General features: G+C 26.8%; 1 long non-coding RNA gene across 1 annotated transcript in view; it reads right to left on the bottom strand.

Moving 5' to 3' along the window:
- Positions 1-12,346: 12,346 nt before the first annotated feature.
- The window catches only part of LOC136977533 (uncharacterized), a 29,482-nt gene continuing 16,069 nt past the window's right edge, over positions 12,347-25,759 (bottom strand). Inside the window, exon 3 of the long non-coding RNA XR_010881104.1 lies at positions 12,347-12,604. This is a non-coding gene — a long non-coding RNA (uncharacterized lncRNA). The remainder of the gene's footprint in view (positions 12,605-25,759) is intronic.

Here is a 25,759-nt window from a genome sequence, read left to right on the forward strand (position 1 = left end):
TTTAACATTTACAATTTAACGATATAGATCTATTACGTCATATGTAGTACTCGCGAGTCAAACTTTGACCTCCGAGAAATGTCGCGATCTTCGATGGCAACAGATTCCTCGTTAGTAATTCTTAGATTTTTATCATGGTGACTGCTTCCCAGAAGCACTCGCGCTCGTACCACATGACCAGAACGTGTGCCGTGTTATGTGACCTCGTTTTCGTTTCAGCGCGCGCGCTTCGTAAATATTTTCCGCGCGTGCCTCTCCTTTTCCTTCTCTTTCCATTAATCGTATCCCTTTTTTTTCTTTTCGTTTCTTTAATCATAATCCTACATTTCCTCGTTCTTCCTTATCAGTTGGACTAGCAAAACTCGTTCGTGTGAGCATTATAGGCGCATGCGTTCAGATCATTTTACAAACAATACATTCCACAAATCTAAAACGTTACCATAAGATAAAAATAGTTATACGTTTATTAAGAAATTTAGTTCCTCTACAAATATACAAATTGAGTAAATTCAGTCATATTATTCTGTGTTTTAATCGAGTAAGGAAAGGACAATCGAATAAAAGTTTAGGTTCAAAATTTTATAAACATTTATTTGGTAATTTATTATACTTATGAATGTCTACATACAGTATCGTTTACTTTTGTAAGGAATTAAAAAAAAAACCTTGTAAAATATTTTCTATGTAAATAGGCCCGGTTTGTTTGTTTAAAAGTTTTTCCGCTCATTGAGCACTAAGTGAATTGCATTTGCTTAAAACTGTAGACTATTCATCTGAAAGGATATGTTGATCCGCACACGATCTCTAGCTAAGTACAAAGTATGTTTTGTAACGAAGGTTATATTTTTATCCAAGAAAGAGTGTCGAAATCTCAAAGAAAAATTCTTATGAAAAGGAAGAAACAAAATAATTAAAAAACGAGCGTGAAGTTATTGAGTAAGCGATACAGTTAACCTTCGAGTTTGACATTTCTATTTCTTGAACAATTGATAATAGATCTAACCTGTTCGTACGATGATATAGAGCATCGAAGACCTCTTCACCTTTGGGCATAATTAATTTTGCCGCTTCTTCTAAGCAAATAAAGAGATATGAATTGACTATACTTAATGAATGAGAGCACTGTTTACTATTTAACAAGCATTAACAATTTTCGTTTTATTTTAGGCCTGTCTTCTTTTTTTAATACGGCTAGTTGAATTTATGAATATACATTTCCGTACATTTTTTATGTGTAACGTCTGTTTGTCTATATATATATATATATACACTGTGCAGTACGTATCAGACAGAATCTTTGTTCTCTTAACTTATAACGATATCGACAGATGGCGCCACAGACATTAGCTATTTTAAATCAATAAAAAGTAAATTAGTCTTAATTAACATACAATAAATTTTGATAAGGTTAAATTGTATAATTACTTTAATTTACTTGGTTAATATAATTGCCAATTTTCAAAAAAATAAGCAATTATATTGGGTCTTAAGTAAAACACTGCGATGGAAAACTTTTTCTTACACCAGATGTTATCTTAGAAGAGCTTGGAAACGATCTTCTTTAGATTATCACATCGTCTACCGATGAAACCCTTACGTTTATCATCATTAGTCTAACAGTTGCTGTACGGGACCAAAAACGATTCCACTATAAATCTCTCGGAGAAACAGGGCTAAGGCAGTTTACGATGCTGTAAATATTGTGGTACCTCTTCTGGCCTCCGGGATTATAAAGACTTCTCTGGGAAGTTGTGGTCATGCGAGATTAGAGAGTCCATCTTAATAACGTGGGTCGGAATTTTTGCCACCCAGGATGCATTGCGTCCAACGTTTTCTTTCGTTGTTAATAAATATTTCTCGATTGGTAATATTGTTTCTGTTTGTTACTTGTTTAGGCTTAATAATTCGCCGTTAAAATTTATGAAGCATTCGCTCTTCCCTTTTCCTTTTCTAATTTATCTTACCTATATTCTATCTGGTCAACATATTCCCATTAGATTCTATTAAACTGTAGTTGCTTTTTATTAAAATTTTAATATAGGTTAATGTTACGGAATTAAATCACAACATTGTAATATTTTGCTCAAAACACAAATAAATGCAAAAACCTATACACAATATTTAATCTATGTATAAAATCTAAATCTTCACACATTTAATTATACATTATTATTTTTTTTTAATAAAATGTTAAATAATAAAATAAAACAAACGAAATAAATTTATGTTACGCAATTAAACTTATCACAAATCACTACTTTATATTCAAATCTCGAATAAAATATTTATGCAAGTCTCGAGTGTTATGAAAAACTTCATAATTTTTTCATACAAGAAAGAAAAATTCTTAATTTAATATAAGTTATAAGTTATATATATAGTCCAATCGTAACTTACTTCATTAAATACTGACACATAAACTAACAAATCATAGCTCATATAAGAATTAAAATCTTCTTATGAGACTGATTCGAAATGTTTCATAAAGACTTAATTAGTCAATTAAGCTTTCTATTATTTACAAAGTTTAAATATTTTATGTTAAAAAAATAGTAAAAGCTTCAAATATTAATTATAAATAATTACTTTAAAACTTAAATGAATACCAAACATACTAAATTATAATTCATTTTGAATGGAAAGTATCTATTTATTTAGAACTATAACAATTTTGAATAATTTTGAAAATTATCTTAGAAGAAATATTTTACTAAAATAAGATATAATATTTACGAATAATATGAATTTGAAAGTGTACGGAAGGAATGTGTAGATGGATTATTGGTGAAGGTCAATTAAAGTTATATCTAATGAGGATTCCTCCTATAGAGTCTCATTAGTATATCACAAACAAGGGCATTATCCCAAAAATTTAAAACTGATATTGAATATATCATATAACCTAAACCATTTAAATATAGGATATAAAAAATTGAAGTTTTTACACGTCCTTAATGTTTTCGAGTGAACCCCTCCCAACCCTTCAGCTACAAATTCAACGTATTTAATGAGGTTAGTAACTATGCCAGTGACCGTGTCGAGTTTATTGAAAAGAATTGTATTTCAGTTGTAACCGGCAGATTCTCCACAATTCCAAAATACTTGTAATTAATGCAATTTTCTATTTGATTATATATTTGAGTAATACGAGCTAAATGGCCTAGTTTAACCGCCTCTGTCCAGGAAGTATTTTTATGGAATATCCTATCCTATCCGCACGGGATTATTTACATCGAGTTATGCGCTTAACTATGCGACAATATATTTCTGATGAAACGATTTTATAATATTTTCATTTCGAAATAGATATAATAAAGATAAAAGAAGATTTATTCTGATTTTTTAACCTGAAGATACATCAATTAGACCTTGGCCTTCTATACAACGATAAACAAAGTTATTAAAAGCTTTTAAAACAGACCTTGGATTGGAAAAAAAGTACAGAAGATAGTTATTTAGGCTACTTCAATTCGTAATTTTATGAAGGAACCATCAATATATAATCAAAAAACCTTCAAATTTTAACTCAAAAAACAGTTTAAAATCGCTAATTTAATATTAATTTTCTCATTAGAATTAATTATCATTAAACTGCAATTTAAAATCTTATTAATATTCATTCGGTAAATGTAATGAGAATTTTTATAGTCCGTTTTGTTTATTAATAACCTTGTTTTTAAAATGGCTAAAAGCAATGAAAATTTTTACAATAGTTATATTGTTTAATTAAATTAACCTTATATAAATCTAAAATTGAATTCAGTTAAAAGTAATTTTTAAAAATGTCGAAGTAAATAGATTAGAAAAGGAATCAAGAGAATCAAAATTGATGGAAAAGTATTGATAGGGTTTATTACATCGGAAAAATAAACTGAAAAAGAGTTAAATGATATTTTCCTTATAAGAAACAGAAAAACGAAATTAATTTTCGAATTTATATAAATAATTCGACCTAAAATAAATTATGGATTTGTTATAAAATCTGTTAAAATAAATTCGAGAAACGGAAATTCTGAGATATTAAAAATGGAGAAAAATTATCACATCTCGGGTGTGACCAGGTGAGAGAAGGCTCTTAGCCTAGAGGAAATATTGTCGTGTATTTAAGAACGATTAACTTCCAAACGTGTCTTCTATTCTACCTGGGGTATTTTAACAACGAAAACTGGTTTTTCTTATTAGAAAAAAATCGTAAGATGATCCGCCATCTTTAAACGAATTTAACTGATTTATTTTCGACCACATTAAATTCATTACTTTAACAAAGCTTATAAAAATGTATAGAGTTAATTCTTTTAATAAAAACTATGTTTAAAATAACATTGTAACTGGTAAAAAATCGAAGTTATTTTTACAAATATTAGTTATTTAATAATAAATTAGTATTTAGCCTAATAATATTGTAAGTTCTATTTAAAAATCAATTATTAATCTTCAACAAAATCTAAAAAAACCTATAAACTATCTCAACGCTTCATTCGTTTTCGGTTGTTTAAAAAGATTATCTTGCACTAGAATCTTTAGAAATAAATCTAGAAATTTTACGAGTAATTAAATTAGACCTAAATTTAATCCATATTAAATTAAACGAACATATTTATTTACTTATTTATTTTATAAATTTTACTATATTTAATATTATTTTATAAGCAAACATAAAATATTTAAATATCGTAATTACTAAGTTTTTATTCTTTTTGACTGACTACTTATCATTTCTTTAAATAGGAAAAATGATGTTAAACATATCTTTATATTTCCATTGATTTTAATCTGTCTTCCTTGTATGAGGAATTTACATAAAAACCGGAAACAAATTAATATTTGGACCGTAGCCTTTCAATTTTAATTACATAAGTTTTAATTTTAGAATATAATCTATAGGCCTATAAATTAAACAATAATTAAAGAATGTAAACATTAAAGGAAATTCCCATTTCTTTAGGTCTATAACCAATTATATAGGTCTATTTTTTTTTTCTTTTTCTTTTTCTAAAGTGAAGATTTCGATTAATTAAAATTAAGGAAAAATGAAACAAATATTGAAAATAACAATAGAAAAATAAATCAATTCTAAATGAAAAATTAAAACTGAGAAACTATATCTAGATTAGACCTACAGGCTTTTAATATAAGAGCCTGTAGGTCTAATCTACATACAGTAAAATCTAGAGAAGTCTATGCAGTATTTTATATTGTAGTTAAAGGAACTAATTAAAAAAATATAATACTTTATTTAAACATTACACTCAAGATAATCAAAAATCTCTTAAAATAATAATGACGTAATTAGAATGCAAAAGAGTATATTTAAGGTTATTTTTTTATATGATATATAATATTTTCTAAAGATTACAAATTGGCCATTAACATGAATTAATATACAACAGTAGAAAAAAAATAATAATAATAAATCTGAAAATAGGTCTATAAACGGAGATAAAATCTTAAATCTATTAAGAAATAAGGTTTATATCTTACTGAATAAATATATAATAAAATATTTAAATTTAAAATAATTATTTTAAAAATATAGAATAATGTTAATTTGCATATGCATTTTTTATTTATCTATATTGTATCACATATTAGAATATGGAATAAAGCTTGTAAACTTTTTAAAAACTTTAAAAATTGTGATTTAAAAACACTAATAGGAAACTGTGTTACATATAGGCTGCATAATTATGGTTAAAATATTTACTTTTGCCTAATTATTTCCGATTTTCTTTAACAGGAATACAATATTTAAATTTTTAAAAATTTTATTGCAGAATTAATAGTCGTAAAATATATAAAACTTTGTATAAATATTGCTTATTAAGCTAACTATATTAAAATCATTTCACTTAAAATAAATAACATATAAAGCCAACGATAAATATATTTAACCTAGTTTTATTTATAACTATATAAAAAAAATATCATATACACCTTATATAGCTATGGATTTAATATATGTGGGCTTATGTAGATATTTTTGAATAAATTTTAAGCATTTTCTGCTTGAAAATGATTAAAATTACATTACATTACGGTACCTTTACCATTTCTTTCTTTATAAAAATAATCCGCAATTTTAATACGTAAATAATTCTAATGTTTAAAGGAATTTTGAAACATAAACATCGTACGATGAACGAAATTAATATAAAAAATTAAATAATTAAAAATTAATGTTTTAGACCAGGAACCACATTGATGCCAAACACTGTCCTCTTAACCTCTTTAATAAGAAGACGTACAAGGCCTAATTATTATTACCACTGCCAATATCTTATTATCCGTAAGCCATCTGCTAAAGAAAAAAACTAGAAAAGTTGGTTGTTGATTATTATTTTTGACTTTATATCGTTTTAATCATTGCATGTTTGTAACATGGATTTTTTTACGGAAGGACTACTGTTTTGTATCAAGACCCTACGAAATTCATTTATATTCTAAAAGCATAGCTACTATTATTTCATATCTGATTCTCTAAGAACATTTACTGAATACTTAAGTTATATTTATAAAAACAACTTGAAATATTAAATAAATAAAAAAAAATGTCAGGTAATATACACGTAAATAGCCTATAGCTTGTAAGTTATAACGTTTTCCAATTCTAATTTATCTAAATAGAGAAAGAAATTTATTACATAGAAATATTAATAATTTTACAGACGAAAAAGAAAATTAACAGCTATCAAATGGACATTTTTAAACTACTTTGCATAAATTGTAGACACACAATAACGAAACTCTTATTGTGAAGAAGACACACAGGAGATACAGGAGACTAATTATGATTGCAAGAAATCAAATAAAAATATAACTGACATCAAAACCGACTACAAACAATACTAATACATTGATTAGAGGTCAATTAAATATAAATTATCGATGATATACCTTTTTAAAAAAAGTAATTATTGTTATTTTAAAAATTAATAATAATAATAACCATCTCTAACAGACGTAGACTATACTTACAATTATCAATTAAATTACTTATTTCATTTACAAGACGATGCTATATGAAAAATTTTACATTAAAATATATTAAAATATAGAATCGGGGTTTATTTTTGAAGTATAGACTAATAATGCATTAAGAAAATAATGGCCTAGTAAGATATAAAATTAATTTTATTCCTAATTGTTTTAAATCTTTAAAAATAAACCATTTTCCCCGACAAAGTAAGATTTAGATCCAAGGAAGTAGACAATAAATCAATAAAGCGCTTCTAACAGTTACATTTAAATAAATATGTTACTAAACATCGTATTTCCTTCTAGTTCCGAGGATAGGTAAAAAAAAAAAAAAACGATTCTTATCAAATGATATCAGATAACAACGCGAAATAAAGATAAAAAAATGAATTCTTCAGTAAAAATCACCTGCCGTAGCAGAATCGACGTCACCGTATTAGATAATTTCTCTCCCGTAGAGCACTTCCTCTATTACTTTCAATCAATAAGGCATTTTTATCGGAATACTTCATCGGGCATTCTATCATCGTCCCTTGCCGAATTTTCAGTGATGCGCTAATTTTCTGCCCTATAGTTAATACAAAACTACAACAAAGTTTCTTATTCTTCTTCTATGGACTTTTGCTAATTTATGAGTAAGATATTGAAGAACAATCGCGGGCACCTAACGGGAAGTAGAAATATTAATGAGACGGTTCCGGTTAACGCGCGTGCTATTTTGTTGTTGTTTTTTTTAATTGAGAAGAAACAGATAGTCTATTCTTACGATCAAAGCTTTTCTTTTGTTCAAAACAAATAGTTTTTCCTTAAGTTTTTTTAGGAATGAAAAAAATGAATGAAGTTACAATCTATTATTCGAAATTAGACTAAGCTTCATTCGGGTGCTGGAAAAAATGTAAGAGAATTTATTAGATTATTACATATCGGAAAGGAGATTCCTCCAAGCATTTGTACTTTATAAACCCGTTCACGTACTATCCGACTCTATATCTTGATAAGAATGAAGTTATCAATATTTAGTCATAAGAATACAAGTTCTAAGTTATCATCATTAAAAAAATTATGCTTTAAAATTTGGAATTATTAGTCTGTTCACTAGTTTTGTAGCTTTTTCAATTAAATGTATAAAAGTTAACGTTGTTTAAGTATAAATAATGACAACATTGAATTAAATAAGGAAATTACTGAACTATATGACTAAGATCTATTTTCTAACTGCTAATTTTGTTCGAATAACGCGATTTTAAACTTAATTCAAAAACTATTTAAATTTTAAGCCATATATGAATTGTCGTTCGTTTTCGTTAAATCTAGAAGAACAGAAAGAGATAAATCTAAAATACTTTCTATGGAAATAAAGTTAGTAGCGTAGGTGATGTTTTATAACGTAATAACTAGTTTTCTCTTTTAAAATAATTTAAACTTAGTGACGGTATAAAATAAAATACAACGTTTTCAACTGTTAATGTTTAAATTCTCCTTCGATATTCATAATGATTGAATTCGTCTTACCTGAAACGAAACGAAAGTCGTGTAGATATGTACTCCGATCTCGAATGTCCTTGAGTATCAAACAGATCACTTTTACTGCCTCCCCCATTTTACCCAACGTACATTTGCTAGCAACGTTAGAACTGTCGTCAACGAATTGACAGAAGGAAGTACGAAAGCGCAGATGGAAAAACTGACACTCTTTCGTAGTTGAGAACCCAGTTGGTTGGTGGCTTGTTTTTTTCAAAGCCTGTTCTGAGGTTGATTCTGGCAAGAGTGTCCTGCGGGCTTGATTGGGTCGCATGCACGTGTGAACGATTCTTAGAAAATAATTTCTGTATATATATCTCTACGGTAGAGTTAAATAGCTACTTCATTTAACAATTCGGATCATAATAATTATTAAACGACAAGTATGTTTTAAAAGATGACACTGATGAAAGTAACGCTTTAAGGCGATTAAAACAACGTGTTTTATCTAACGTTCGAAGTATCCCCGTAGAATATTAGTCTATTCGTTTCACGTATAAAAATTGCCGCCTTATTTCATACTTAACGTTAATACTAATGTAGGCCTGCAACTTCCACCGATAGGTCAGTGACATTATCTAATAGAAAATTTAGAGCGATAGCGGAAGTATGAAAAATATATAGAAAGTACCCGGATCCTGATTCGTGCCCCGTCTCATATTCTTCCTGTCTAGGTTCGGACATGACCATAAGAAATGACCGAGTGCAAACTGGGTGGAGCGCAAGAGAAAATTGAAATCTTCAACAGTTTTGGCGTGCCTCCTCTTTTAGAGCTCTCGCTAACTGGTTTAGTCGACACTGGCAATAACTGGTTGAGAAGACTTGTTCTGATGAACGATTGATTGTTTCTAACTTCAAAATTATAAACTCTACTTAATGACAATTAAGAGATCAAACTGATAAACTAGCCGAAACATTTAAAAACTTTAACCCTGTTTAAACCGTATTTTGGTTTTATGCCATTTTCAATCAAAATTATTTATAGTTTTTATTCGAGAGCACTTTTAAAAAAGTTTGATTTAATTATCCAGTTCACATTTTTTCCCTACGAAATTTTTTGATATTATCGATGTAGGTCTATTTGAAATTTATTCATCGTGCATAAATTTGTTTAACAAATTCATCATTTAAGAAACGTTAAGGAGGTTCATACTAAAATATTAATTCAATGTTAAAATATCGATGTCTTATACGCATTTAAATTATTATCATAATATAATAGCTAAGTTTAAGGTCAAGATTACGTATCATCGTTTTCCTTTTATTGTTTAAAAATATAATTTAAACTAGTTGCACGATGAAGTTGAGAGAAGATGTAGATAAACAATAATTTGGATGAAAGCTGACAGGATAGAGTATCGCTTTCATTGGTCGGGTAGGTCCTTACGAAGTGATAGGTAAAAACACCTGCTAGATCAGGTCACAGAAAATCAGGTAAATAGTGCGAGTGAAGTAAAATTAGCCACCATTGGGTACTGGAACTTTACTTCCGTCATCTCGGAATAAAAATACCGGCTTAGAAAATGGGTGGCCTCGGTAAAGGAAGTAGGGAGATGATTGATTGGGATTTTAGTTTCAACAATAGACCTACTGCTGTATCGCATTCAATAGAATAAAGGGGCTTGTCTAAGAGAATTAAGGTAATAATTGTCAAAAGGCTTACTATGTCTACCAGCATTATTTAATCGGTTAAATTATTCAATTTTATAATCACCGTCTAAGTAATCCCGAAAAAATGGGAAATTTGCACCAAATTAAATAACTCATTAAGAATTATTCGGTGATAGTATTTATTTTCATAGCTATCGGTTGATTGCAATGCAAAGAAACCAAGTGGCAGGTTTAAGTTATGGATTATATCAATCAACTTAATGTTTATCCAATCAATTCAAAAGATAAGAGCATAGGCCTAGTAGTGGCGATATGTAAATAAATAAATACACCAATTATCTGTACAATACAATTTTATAATCAAGTCACCATTATGTGCAGGCGATTAAAAAAAAAATTCTATTGTTAGGTGTCGTGTTGTCCTTAACACTGCACAATGCGATCCACCATTGTTTCTGCAAGAGGTTGGGTTTTTTTGCATTCTTATGAAGTTCAATGAGTTTTTATCAGATCTAAACGCGATTACAACAATAAAGAACTCAGGGTACATGGTTATTATTATTTTAATGATACAATACACAGGAATTAGATAGTCTATATTGAAAATACTATTTCTTATTAAAAAAAAACTTTTTAACATTTTTTTCCTAAAATATAAATGGAAATTATTAAAAATAATTATTAAACAAATTTAGTAGTTAATTCAAAAAATAATTTCGTACAAGTTTATGAAATGAATATAATTAAATTCATTATAAAAACGCTATTAACATTATATTAATAACCAAGTAATGATTTTAATGATGAATCCGTAAAGATATTTAAATAAAAAGTATATTCTACATTACTTTAAAATTTTTAAAATATTTTTGTATATTTCTAATGTTTCTCTGATGTTTATTAATTTTTATGAGACATTTCTAACATGTAACATATACAATACTGCAACCTACATAAGTTATATAAATAGAATATGATCTATATGTCTATATTAGGGGTATTCGAATGCTTATATAACTTTTCATTATTAAAAAAAAACATATATTTATAATACTAAATAATAATAATAATAATAACAAAATAAATTAAATTTGTATCCAATAATAAACTTTTTAAATTGATTCAGAAAATAAAGTTATAAATTTAAAATAGTTTGAGTTATAATAGATATAATACGCGTATTTACGCATAATATATATAGACCTACAGGAAGTAACTATGCCCTCAAATGTTATAACAGATTTAAATTTATTAAGTTCACAACCTTTGTTACGTTTCTTCCGATTTTTACTTTCATTTAGTGAAAATTAATCAAAATTTAGTCACAAACAAATTTTATAATTATTGATAATTTTATAAATAAATTTAGATAGGAATAGGTTTATATTTGATATTACGTACAGTATGTTTTTCTATTAAGCAAAATATATTACATGTAATATTCATAATTTCGTATTTAATAAAATCAGAACTAAGTCTATTGCTAAAATTAATTAAAACATTTAAAAATTTATATAATAGGCTTATATAGATTTCACTTCATTAAGATCTTTTCATTATTTTAATTAAGTTTGAATGATATTTAATAAGCACTAACAAACAGTTGAAAAACGTAGGCCTAATTATTTTTTGTTATAATAATTTTTTAAATAGTATTCAAAACAATAGATTATTTAAAAGAAAATTATCTTTTAATTTGAGCCAATAGACTCTATAATTTTTGCTTAAAAGTCGTGCTGTATCTAAAAAAAAATTCTATAAATATTTTTATATAACAAAACTCTAAATGAATTTACTTAACATCGAATAAGAAAGTTTTAACATAAAATATATCAATATCAAAGAAATTAACTCATTATTTCGGAATATCATTTATCAAGTTAAATACATCTTAATTAAATGTTCTCTAATGAAGCATGTAGACTAAATCAAAGAGTCACGTTTGCACGAAACTTGTCACCAATCACTTATTTGAATCGACAGATAATGCCCTTAAAATATTTTTAAAGCAAACAGAAACTAAATTTAGTTTAATAGTAGCTGAAAAGTTATGAAATGTGAGTTATTTATTTGGTAAAATATATATGTATATTTATTGTAAATAAATATATATACAAGGTATACTTATGTATGTGTAAACTAAAATTTATGCTCACAAACAAAAAATAAATAAATAAAAATTGTAAAATAACTGAAAAAAAAAACTAAAACGAAACGAAGGAATAAATAAAAAATAGAGTAGTTGAAAAGTACAAGGTTGATTTATGGGTACAAAATACAGAATGTGACAAATGTTGCATCGTGGGGAGGTTGAACATAGGAAGTGACCCAAGTGCACCCAACGACAGTTTTGCTTGATGTATGTAGTCTTGTTGACAAATGGAAGAAGGTTTTTCTTCTCGTCTTAAATTATATCTTCAGTTAATAGAATGTGACAGACTCTTCAGAAAGTCAATTATAATTCTTAACGCTGCTCAACGATTTAATAGTTTGCCTTCTAAAATGAAAAGACGATTGATGTGATTGACAGTTTATACTTGCTTTGAATATAAAAATAGACACATAAATTTTAATATAAAATATACTTTATTATACGCTTATATTTGAAACGTAATTTTAATATTCGAATGAATAATAATTATAAAAATTATTTTTACTTTATCACAATTGCATACTCGGATAAAGCCTATAGTTTTAAGCCACGTAATTTTGTTATTTATTCAATAATTTAAAGTATTGTATTAAAATAATTTTTATTTTGTATTACATAACTATAATGTATGGTTTTTATTATAATTAAATTCGTTTAAAGGATATAAAATTAAATATTATTCAAACAATCATTTAACTTTTCTATAGCTTTGTCAGTGATAAGTTATCATAAGGTCAATAAGACCCTCGGGTGATAGTCAATCAAATACGTAAATTCTCGCCAAGTTGATCAAGTTTAACACTGTTTGAATGGTTTACTTGAATGAAAATATCATTAAAAAAAGGAAATGTCACATCAACAAGTATTAAGTTTTCTATTTAACAACATTTGACATTAATATAATGTGAAACCTGGAGGGAAATTCCCATTTTTTTAAGGATATTTTTAATTTCGAGAACTATTTTAACTTTTCTTTTAAAATATAATCGAAATTAGTGAATATATACAGTCAAAAGTAAAATTTATTAAATTAATATTTGCATGAAATACGGAATTAAAAACTTTCTAATAAAATTAAAATCATTTAGTCTAACGGATAAAATAAATCAACAAATTCACTAGAACTATGTCTTCCTAGTAATGAAAAAACTCGAAAGTACGGGAAGTATTATTCTTCGAGCGAGCAAGAACTAGACACTCTTTTGAGAAAGAAGGTTACCAGATATTAATTGGCCCAACAGAGAAGAGAAAAAAAGAATAAAAACTTGGACTTAATTAAAAGCACTGGTTTCCACAAGAGTTAGAACAAATCACGAGACCGCAACGACTAGTTGGGACAATAGAGATGTCAGCCCTGTAGCTTAGAAGGTAACTTCCTAGCTAGACATTGAAAAGAAGGAGGTGGGATGGACTGACAAAGGTTCGAAACGCACTAATGAACGCGTGTAAAAACTATCGTACCGAGGGGTGGGGGCTAACGGGCACCAAGGACGACCCTCCCCGGTCGAATATCCAATATATACTTCTTTTGTTCGATTTGTTTGGTTCAGGAACAGGTTATTCGCTTTGCTGTGATTTAGCCCCTTCTTCCTTCTCCGACCCCCACTCGTTCCTGCGTCTCTTTCTGCAGGCTTACTCAGGGCGTTGTCCCGATCAACGTCCTTGATACCTGCATGTAGAATAATTAGCAACAAGGCAATAGTCAGTAAGGAATTAACATGCATCCATCGTAGGGTTACTCTCCGATTTACACCATCGACTTTTAAATACTTCGCTGGCGAGTGTCATGTTAAACATCGTTATTTGAGAAATTGTCACAAAAACTTGACAAATAAATTTTGTTGTGGATGACGTGCACGCAATCCTTCAGGGACATATTTATATAAGTTCTTCTATTCCTAACTTTCGATCCTATATTTACTTCAGTCTTATGCTTTTACTAAAAATGGATAAAAACTACCAGAATTACACGTGGGCCGTCGACTCTTGCGTTTTACTAATAAATAAATAAGTTCATTGGAATGTAATCCCACTATAAATATAAAATAAATTTACTCTAAATGTCCATATATATTAGGCCCTAAGCCAGGTAGAATAATGTAAATGAAAACTAGAGCATTAATTTTCTTACACCAATTTAAAACATGATTTAAAATATTTTCGAATATATAAAAACGTAGTTATCTATTATAATCTTTATTTATATTAAATAAATTATTATAAAATAAAAAATAAAAATTCTTCTAAGCTAATTTAAAAATAGGCCTATATAACATTTGCATCAGAAAATAATTAAAATTGTGAAAAAGAAAGGTTAAATTGAGGAAAATACTTTTTAGATTAGGCCTAAATTTTTAATAATAAAAGCAGTAGACTGGACCTGTATACAAGATAAATAATTGTTGAAAGATTCCCATCAATTCTGAATGAAGTAGCGATTTCAATCAATGTAAAAAAGTTATTTCGCTAACCGAATAAGAAATAAATGAATAATTGATGCACAAACAAAAACAACTTTGCATAGTCGTTTCTTAGCAAAGAAAAAATAAAAATAAACGAAAAAAAAATTCTTTTAAAAATATAAATTATCAATGATTTTTAAGAGATAAATATCGAGTTAAAAATTCATTCAGTAATTTAATATTTTTTAATATATTTTTATATACATGAAAATTATCATTTTCCGAATGATTTAAAGAATTCTAATAAAGCCGAAATTTATTAATTAAATGTAGAATATATATATATATATAGCCTATATATTACCTTTTATAAGGAGAAATTCTCTACATTGTATCATTAAAAATATTTAAAATAATCAAATTTTTCAAGAAACAATTTATTCTTAAACAAGAAAATATAATATTAAAGCAACATTAAGCAACATTATCTATAATAGTTAAAATTAATAAATAATAGGCCTATAATCTAATTTTATTTAAGAAAATATATATAAGTATGTATACGCTTGTCAATAAACGATGCGAAATGTAATTTCTCTAATTCGAAAACTGATTAATAATTAAATTGCAAATCTTCGAATTGACTAAAGAAGCAACGCTTTTAATAATTTAAATTATAATAAATATTTCTTTTAATGCTTGTTCATACGTTAACGATTTGGAATAAACTGTTAAATTAACTTAAATTATCAAAAGTATAGGCCCTACACTTGATCTTTAATATCTTACGTTAAGCTAAAGTTATTAAAATAACTTAGTTATATTAAAATTATTAAATAAATAGCATGGCATTTTGGTAATATTTCATCGAAAATATAACTATATGAGGAATACATGATAATATTTACAGTATTTTATATGTAATCTACTTCAATCAGTTGAAGTGCCAATTGAAAACAAAAATAAAACATAATCAACTTAATAAAGTATAGCCCTATAGGTATACTATAAGTTATATCCTACTTATATTGTTTGTATAGTTTATATGAGATATTAATCGCATATATAGGCTATGATATATTTATTTTTATGTTAATAAAAAAAAATAAAGTAATATAGAAGACCTATTATAGTTATTTACGAATGATAAGGTTAAATTTAAACTATTAACTAAAGCAAAATAACGAATAAAACGAAAAAAAGTTTGATTTAAATAACACGATTCTTATTTAGGTCCAACTTTTTCTGTTTTGATGATAAAATTAACCGATAAAGTCGTTATATGTTCTGTATATTTTCATTAATTCAGCTTAATGTTTATCATTAAGAATTTTTTTAAAAAATAACCTCTGATTTAATAGAAATTAATAAGTAGATCGTAGTATATTTTAGTAAATATTATTGTATAATAACACTTACATGTATATATTTAAATGGTTAGATTGCAATCAGAACTGATATATCAAGTGGCATTAAACTAATATAGTATTAATTATTTTGCAATTTAAAAAATAATAATAATAAAAATAATACGCAGAGTTTATTATAAAAATCTTATAAATTCATTACATTTATAATTTATTTTAATAAAAAAAAATGTATATTATAAAACTCTCAATAAAATAATTTATATAAACATTTTACTCTCGTATTTTTACTTAAAAATTAATAAAGTAAAACATTTTATTTATTTTTATCAAGCTATTTAGAAAAATTGATTAAAGTCTCAATTTATTGATGAAATTCCATCGAATTTCATTACATCATATGAAATAAAATTATAGCTAAGCCAATACAATTATGACATCATTTGAAGCCAATGTTTTCATTCAATCATCCGAGTCTCTTGTGTCGAGATGGATCCGAATCCATCATATTTAATTCGCCTTAACTTGTTTTAACAATAAGCGATCTTATCTTAAACATTTCTATTTCCTTTAGCGATACCAATTTGTCATTTTATTCCAATCCTGCTATAACTTAGTTTGATTGCGAATTAGTAAAAATTATTAATAGCCATAGAAGAAACAATTAACTTTATATATATATATATATATATATTTTACATCTTTGCCTTCTCTAAATACTATATAATAAATAGATTTTCACATAGTGACTAATTAGTTTTTCTTGTTAGTCTTTAACTTATTTAAACATTTCGAAACTCTTTTAAAACACACAATTGAATTAAAATGTTTATTATAATAATTACTAATATTAGGTGATGATAATAAATTAAAAATTTCGAAATCTTTATTTTAATTTAATTATTTCGTAGATAAACAAACCCCTTATATTATCACTTAATAAATTTTATTTTATATACTTGTAGGATGGTGTATTGATTAATATTCGATCATCAAAGGTAGTCGAGGTTATAGAATATACGATGATCCAATAGCGATAAGCTTAATCAATATTTTGGTTTTCGATCTCGTAAACTAGATTTTCATCTTTCTCAATGCTCAACACATTAACCTTCATTTAATTAAAGTTTAAATATTGTATCATATTCGGAGATTAAATATATTATATTAATTATAACGTTATTTTTATCATCAAGAAATGATTTATATAACGTTGGTTTAACAAAAATCAAATAACTTTTTTAATCAATTTGTTTTTTGTTCCGGATAATAAATTCAAAATAGATTTCAATCAGTAATTTAACGATTATCTCTTTAGAAAGTTACGCGAAAAATTCTCGAACAAAAGAGAAATTTTTGGTAGCCCCAGTGTAATTAAGGTTTGTAAAATTTAATTATCACGATAATGTACTCTCATAATATTATCTTAATCAATTTCTCTCTTTAAAAAGTAAATTATTTAAGATCCGCTTATTATTCTTATTTTACCTTGATAAATATTTTTAATTTTAATTTTTTATTTTTTCGTTAATTAGAAAAAAAAATTAGCAGACAATTTTCTATTAGTAAGTTAATGAGATTTAAGTGCATGGGTACTTAGCCTAAGTATTCGCTTAGTATGCAACTTTAAAAGTTTTACTGCCCACTAATAGACATCTTATTATAGTGGTAAACTATTTGTTTTCTTCGCGAAATGTTCCAAATGTTATTTTTCTATTTCAAGTTTAATTTATATCACTAGATAATTTTCCAACATTCTATTTTTTAATACAGTACATACGATTTTAAAGTTTTGTTATCGATCCATTAATTAATCAAGACGTTACGCCTATAATAAATGTACCCGAGTGGGATTAAAATAATAAGATTTTCCACTTTTTTTTTACAAGATACCAGTATATATTGTAGGCCAACAGAATTAGAAATCATAATAAAAAAAATTACATCCGCTCACCTTTTAGTCTATGTTTGAGTTCCTGATCGTTCTTGATTCTGCAATTGGTTTTATTATATTTAGGTATTATGGCAAAGTGATAATCTATATTCTTGTTAAACAAATCCCATTTTAATAGCAGAAAAATGATAAAGAGAAGTAAAAATGAACATGCGCAAATTATAATCTGTTAAACGAATAAGAGTTTTACCTATAAAGATTTATAACGAGTCTATAAAACGTTAATAAATTATAGTTAAAACTTTCGATCAATTTTCTTTACAAGAAAAATTTAGACATTTCTTTATAACGAATTTAAATATTCATGCAATTTCCTCGAAAAATATAAGTAAGTAACGTGTTATTCCTCGATCCATAAATTATTCTATTGAAGCTAAAATAAAAGCCACCCATTTCTAGGAATTTTATAAAAAGAGAAAAATAAAATAAGAGAGGGGGAGAAAAATATTTTTAAAAAATACATTTAGTTTCCATAAAGACATTTTAAAGAATATGGAATTTTGTTCGATTTAGGAAAAATGAATAATTGAGTTATTTTCACTTACATTGTTTAATTCTGGTAACATGCTGCGTATGTTGGAAGCTGAAAATCTAATCCCGTATCTCTTCCTCGCTATTAATGACATGCAATCTAGTATTTCATATAAGGCAACTGGTCAATTTATTCTTGATCGATATTTAAAACTAATTAAAATTCCGCGCTAAACACATCCATATATATCGGGTCAGACCAATCAGGAACGAGAGAGGTCAGACGCACGTGTTTAGAAAACAGAAACCACATAAAAGCTTATAGTTTGAGTGAGTAGAAGAAACTTTGTTTGATAGGTCCTATTCCTTGTTATTTAGACAGCCTCAAGACGTTTTAACATTCGTATTCTTATCGGAAAAAACCCATAAAACTTGTTTTTTTTTTCTTCTTCTATTTTTCATTTTAACATGACATAAAATTGATTATTTATCATATTCAGCTCATTTATTGGTTATAGATAAGCTCAGATACCTATCCCAAGATGTATGTGCAAAGTATTTTGAATCTTATTATTAGCTGATGTGCATCCGTAACAGTTTCCGCTTCTATCTTGGATCGTACAATACTTATTTATAATGCAGATTTTACGGCAAATAAATAAAAGATTTAAAAACTTAATAAAAACGAATTAGTTAAAACGACCAGAAAAATTAATTATTATAAATGTACAGTACAATACGGTACAATAAATCTCGACTTTCAATTCAAAAAAATAAGTTTCGAATCCGATATTTAAAGCGTTAAGATTATTATTTTTTTCTAATTGGTGATATTTTTGAAAAGCGGAAGCGCGGACTTCTACCGGAAATGTTAATTTAACCGGAAGTAATAGACCAAAAAACTGCACAGTTATTCTACCAGCATACCAATAGAACTGCAATGTCACGTTGGATAGAAATTAACCTTGCGCTATCGGACTATAGTTGGCGTCGAAAGTAGGTCTACAGAATAAATCTCATTTACATTGTATTTGTAACAGCCTTCGATTTTTTTCAATACTCTAATATTAGAAATACGTTCTAATATTTTCTTTAAACTGGAAGCTAATATAACGTCATAGATCAACAACTTTATAAAGTGGACCTATTTGTCAACTTATCGCTGCGGGTTATAGTTGTTAAGATAGGTTTACTGCTGCGGAATAACGATTGGTATAACTAAACTTATTTATTTTAAAATGCTTTTAACCCGTAAATAATTAAACACGATTTTAAATTTCTTTAGTATCTTAGAGGCATTTCCACGATTCTTAATAGAAGAGTCGTGGGAAGCTTTTAAGATTAATTTTGTATAACATAAAATACAGAGTATTTATAGTTGTACAAACAAATCCATCAATATGTGCCCTTATCTTTGTTTTTGTATATAATATTTATAAATAATTATCATAACTAACTTGAAAAACAAGCTATTGTCGTCTAGAAGATTAGTATTGTTAGGTATTTTGTAATCATTCTACAAACACTAGAGGTGTTATAGATAGCCTAAGTATTTTTCTAGTTTTTACATTTGTTAAACATTTCAAGCATATTTAATTCATTCTATAACAGTAAATAATGATATTATGTTGGTTATTTAACAGATATTAGACAGTCTATTGAATAAATTTTATCTAACTTAATTGCATAATAGATTCTAAGCATTTTTCTTCTGCTTCTTATCTTATTAACATTAAGTCATCGAGCAATTATGGATATTATTATTTTTCGATTAAAAAAATCTTTCCTGTTACAAAACTGTTAAAAAAAACTATTTAAATTAAATAGTTAACATATTTCAATAAATTTGTTAACTATCGTCTAATTTATAGAGATTTATTTCGATTTTCAACTTATACAATTCGTGATAGAATTAATTAAATAACACTCATTTAATACAAAAGATATTTTAATTTTTTAATGTAATGAAAAATAGTCTTTTATTAGCTTTCTGGCTTTTATAAAATTTAAAACTTGACATAATTTAACAAAGATTATTAAGATAAGATTGCATCTAAATCTTTGACCTATATATAGCCTATATATATGATAAAACTAATCTGTAAACTTTTTAATTTTAAATATTACCAATTTATTAACATAATCCAATAAGAAAATAGTTATTAATATAGTTAAGATAGAGAGAGAGATTTTTTCTAGTTTAAAATTAGGTTTATTATTTGATAACTGTTTCGTGAATGATTAAAAGAGCAATCAAACTAACCTGAAGATATATTTCTAGGCTGTCGAACTGTAAATATTAAAGAAATATAAAAATATAATCGGCACATATCAAATACTGGTAAATAAAATTCATAAACAGTTTAGACCTAAATTTGAATTCATTATTTTTACACTTAATTAGAGTTTATTTATACATTTTTTTAAATTTGAAATTCAAAATCTTATCTTTATTATGAGCTATTATTTTAATTATTGATAAGATTATTAATTACGAAAATATTTCCAAGCATTAGGCCTATTTAGTTCCTAAATTAGGTCCTAGACCTAAATTATAAATCTATATTTTAAAATTTTATAAATTTAAGTAACTGAATAAATTTTATTTTATTCTACATTGATCACGAAAATCTTCAGATCGTGCGTAAAATTTCATTGACAAAAGTTCAGGTATTGAGTAGACTATTTGTATTGCTTTTAGCAGCAATTTCAAAGATCCAATACCGAGAGAGACATATTTGTTTAGTAAAAATATAAATAAAATAGAGTCTATTATTATAAGTATAGTACGACAGCTTCTCGCATCAAAGAAGGACAATTTCTAATTATTGAATACTGAGAATCGATATCGAATAACTATTATATAATTAGGCCTACTTCAATATCATTAATTTAAGAAGTTTTTCAAAAAAATATCTTCCAACAATATAAACAATATCAATAAACATTTTATTTGTTCTATCTCATATTGAATTGTTGAGCAATCAGCCGAAGCCATAAATTTGAAGAACGTATTTCATTAATGCTAATGACCATACGCCTAATTTTAGTTTTCTTGTTGCCTTATTGTCCTTTAAATAATGAAATTAAGACTTATAAAAATAATTTTTGAATCTGTTTGAACTGTTTGAAATTTATATTCTGAAATTAATAGTAGAGCTACGTATAACTTATAGGCCTATATACCACGTATATAGCCTATATCATAGAGGAAAAGAACCAATAATACAATATTATAGAATATTCGTGATCACATTTACATAAGTCTTTTATTTCTCAATAACGTTTGGCATTGCGCCACGTATCAAATCTAAAAACTAAAGCTTTTATTGTACTTACTGTGATTTTACAACTATTATATAAATCTTCTTTTCACTTTTCTAACTAGAAAATAGTTTATATATGAAGCATTCATCAATTCAATGATATTATAATCTAAATATTCATTATACTAATTTAAAATAAACTTCACGTAGAAAAAGAGGAAGAAAGTATTAAGCATATCTGAATTAAGGAAACTTTATAGAAAGTTTGATGTTTCCTTAAGTCAATAGAATATAATTAGTCATTTGTATAAAAACTTTTAGAACACGCTTAATTTTTTTTTTTTAAATCAGAAGTCATATTTGAAACATAAATTTAATCCTTTAAAAAGTAATTAGTGTAATTAATCATTTTATAGCTTATAGTTTTACAACTATACAACAATGTATACAATTCGTACTATCATACTGTTTTAACTAGTGTGTTAACTAGAGTTAATAGTCTATAAAATTATTAAGTTAATTATATAATTTTAAGTGAATTTATTGTATATATCGTATAGTCTAAACTCTAATTTTTTCTAAACAAAAGATTATCTTTTATCTTAGATTTGTGTAACTTTAAAGGTCTATATAATTTTGAAAATTCATACATAAACTATAGTTGTAGAGTCCGATCAATTTTAGAGCTGTCATCGATTTAAACAACTTTTAACTTAACCAAACACTTGTTCGTATCTTCCAGTTAATTACGTTTCAAGACTGGAGGGCTTAATCGGCCTTCTTGGACTATTTGAGGTCAATACTAGACGATTGGCAGATGATGATAAATCACAACCTTTTTATGGGCAGATGTTAGAAAACTATAGTAACACCTGGATAGATTTTAATTCTATTTTTATGTGAAAAATAATTATATTGAATAAAACATGTATAAAGACGTGTTTCTTTAATAAATTGTGAATCATCGTAATCTCATATTTAGTAATTTCATTCTAATAACCTATTTTTAAATAAATAAGAAATGAGAAAAACATAAACTTCATTAAATAGCATTAAAATTTTATTATGTAATTTAATTTATGGTAATTTCATAATACTTTATATCAAGTTAACTTAATAACAAACCTGCATTCGATTCAAGTTACGGTATAGAAAAAAGTAGAGGGGAATTAAAGTAACTTATGTATTTGTACTTGACTTGATCTTGTTGACAGATTATTAGGAACTAACGGTTATCAGGAATTGTTAGCAGTAAGATCTGTGGCAGACTAGTATAACTAATTAAGATTTCATCAACTCGTATAAACATAATAGCCTGTAGCAAACTCCGGTCATTATTTACTAAACTAATATTTAAAAAAGTAGTCTATGTTTAAAAGTATTCGGATGCGGACTGCATAATATTAACGAAAAACATTTTCATCCGGATATCTTTATTAATGACTTATTGATATTTATATCATGATTATAAAATAAAATAGTTCATACATCAACGATATACTTTAAAGATAACCTCTTCTCTTTTCTCCACAACAATTATAAAAATTGACAAGTACAATGTAGGCCATTTTAAAATCGTCTAGATCAATTACATTTCGAATGTTTGATCTCTTCGATCTTAAAACACCAAAAGAATTAAAGATTAAAAATTAGAACATTTAAACAAGGATTCCTCGTTATAATTCAAGGTATGCCGAAAGAGTTAATGATCCATTAAATGCTATACGGTTACTGCATTGTATTCCATATTAAGTAATATAAATCTTCTTTAGTATTTCGCATCGGTCCGATTAAGCTATACATACTTATATTTATTATTCCATCCTACAGTTGTATAATGCTACTTTATGTATCTTTTCTCTAGTTTATTTATTTTTTTCTTCTGGTGTGGGAATCCGACGTCGAATGGCGACTGTCCAAATTGCATGGAAGCAAGATATACGGGGTAAAAAAAAAAGCCTATTCCTCTATCATAGTCTGCTTCAAGGCTAATGTCACTGGTATCCGTTGTGTCGTGTAAGATACGTGATGAGAATACTTAAATACAACCAACTCTAATTAAAGTTGTACAAGCAACAGCAGCAGCTAGGATGCTGCGTATATACAACACCTGACCTTGGTATCCCACCAACACGCTATATTGACGGTTCACACCGGCCCTACCCATTCCTCGGCTCTGTCTCTCACACGTAATTGGCGGAGTGTTTCCTTCGTGCCGCAAGGAGGTAATTAACTCGAAGGTAAAATACGAGAAACTTCCTTTCAACGCGTATATTTTGTACCCGAGATAGGTAACAGAATGACAGTATAGGCGTTCCTTAACCTAACTCGATAGTGTGATGACCAATTTCCTCTTCTTCCCCATACATTACCTCTATGTTATTATTATTTTTTTCAATAATGCTAATTTACGTAATGATATAAAATTTTCGTATTACGGAAATGTCAAAGTTTGAATTAGGTGAAATATATACAAATTAAGACATAATATCTTGCGTTAAATATTTGACTATTACATTGAGAGATTATAAGAACAAACATCTGCCTATAATTTCTTTCCAAAAATTTGTTACGAATGAAAATTAGTATAAAAAATATTTTGAAACCGAGCATGATTTTTCGTCATTAATCATGAAACATTAGCCTTCCTGATTATTAATTTAATAACTTGATATTTTTAAATAAGATCGGCGATATACTAAGTACCGTTTTTTATAGAAACTAGTCAAACGAGTCGTTTGATTTACTTGCCTGCGAAAGGTCAATATAAAAATGAAACGAGTGCCAAATGTCCTAAAGAGATTATGACGTCACATTATCCGAACAGATGTTACATTGGAGCGTTGTAATTTTCTGTCAAAACTCTTTTACACCCTATAATTTCTTCGCTTGTATATCTTCCTTATTTTCTATGTAAGAATATCTATCGGCTATCAAACAGGTGGCATATTTAGTAAAGACGTTTCCATTGATAGAAATGCAAATTAATTGCTTTATCAATCCTACGTTGATTTATTATATGCGACCGTAATCAAGTGATATCATATTATGAAAATGTATTAAATTTTTATTTGACATAAATTCTCATAATTTCAATAAATTTCTTTTTCGACGAACGTTTTCAAAATTTCTTATAAATTTTGGTTTTAACGGCCTCGTTTAAAAATATCTTGTAATCTAATCGTAATTTTAAGATTATAACACCAGAATTGCACGTATTTACCATATACAACAAGGAAAATTTACCTCTCGTTCTTTCAAATCTACAGGTAAAAAAGTATTTTGCGTGATGAATTATCATTAACAATTGGTAATTATATTCACATAATTATAGCTCTTGAAAGGGGTCTAAGAGATAACAATAGATAAATTTTCTTCGGAAACTGCAATTAAATATGAGATTTTTTTCGTTCCGAGCTAAATTTTTAATCCGAAATTTTAATCCCAAATATTAATTTTATTTAATAGCCACTGTGAATTATGTTATTCACATTTATATTATTCAATACGAGTTAAAGCCTATATATAATTATACAAATGACAATTATTTTTAAACGAAAAGAAAATTTCAAGTTAAATTTACGATTGTTAGAAGCCGAATGAATAAATTATTAAAATTCTAGTTTCGAAGTTCAGAAATTTAAGTTAAAAATGATCAAAACAAGATCGGTGTGTGATGCGAATTCAAAATGCTTCTCAGATGCTTGACGTTTTGCTGCGTTTAATTAGCGAGAACTGTTTTTCTTATGAGCCAATAAAAATATAAAAAAAATAACTGATATGCCGAATAAGCCGACAAAAAATTCTATTTAATTCAGTGGAGTACAGCAGCCGGATAAGCTTTGCGTGCTGTTTCAGGTATACAGCGGCCAACAGGGTCCAATGGACTATGACGTGATGCATGTGGATCTCTTGTTTTACCTCTTTAATTTTTACCACACGTGATTGGAAATTGCGTTTAAATGCATCACATTTCATCAAGAAAGAGGTCGTCGTTTGCACACTTTTTTCTATCGTATACCCGATATAGACTATTCCAT

Source organism: Centruroides vittatus, unplaced genomic scaffold (assembly GCF_030686945.1).
Source record: "Centruroides vittatus isolate TY-2023 unplaced genomic scaffold, ASM3068694v2 contig_460, whole genome shotgun sequence".
Classification (NCBI taxonomy): Eukaryota; Metazoa; Arthropoda; class Arachnida; order Scorpiones; family Buthidae; genus Centruroides; species Centruroides vittatus.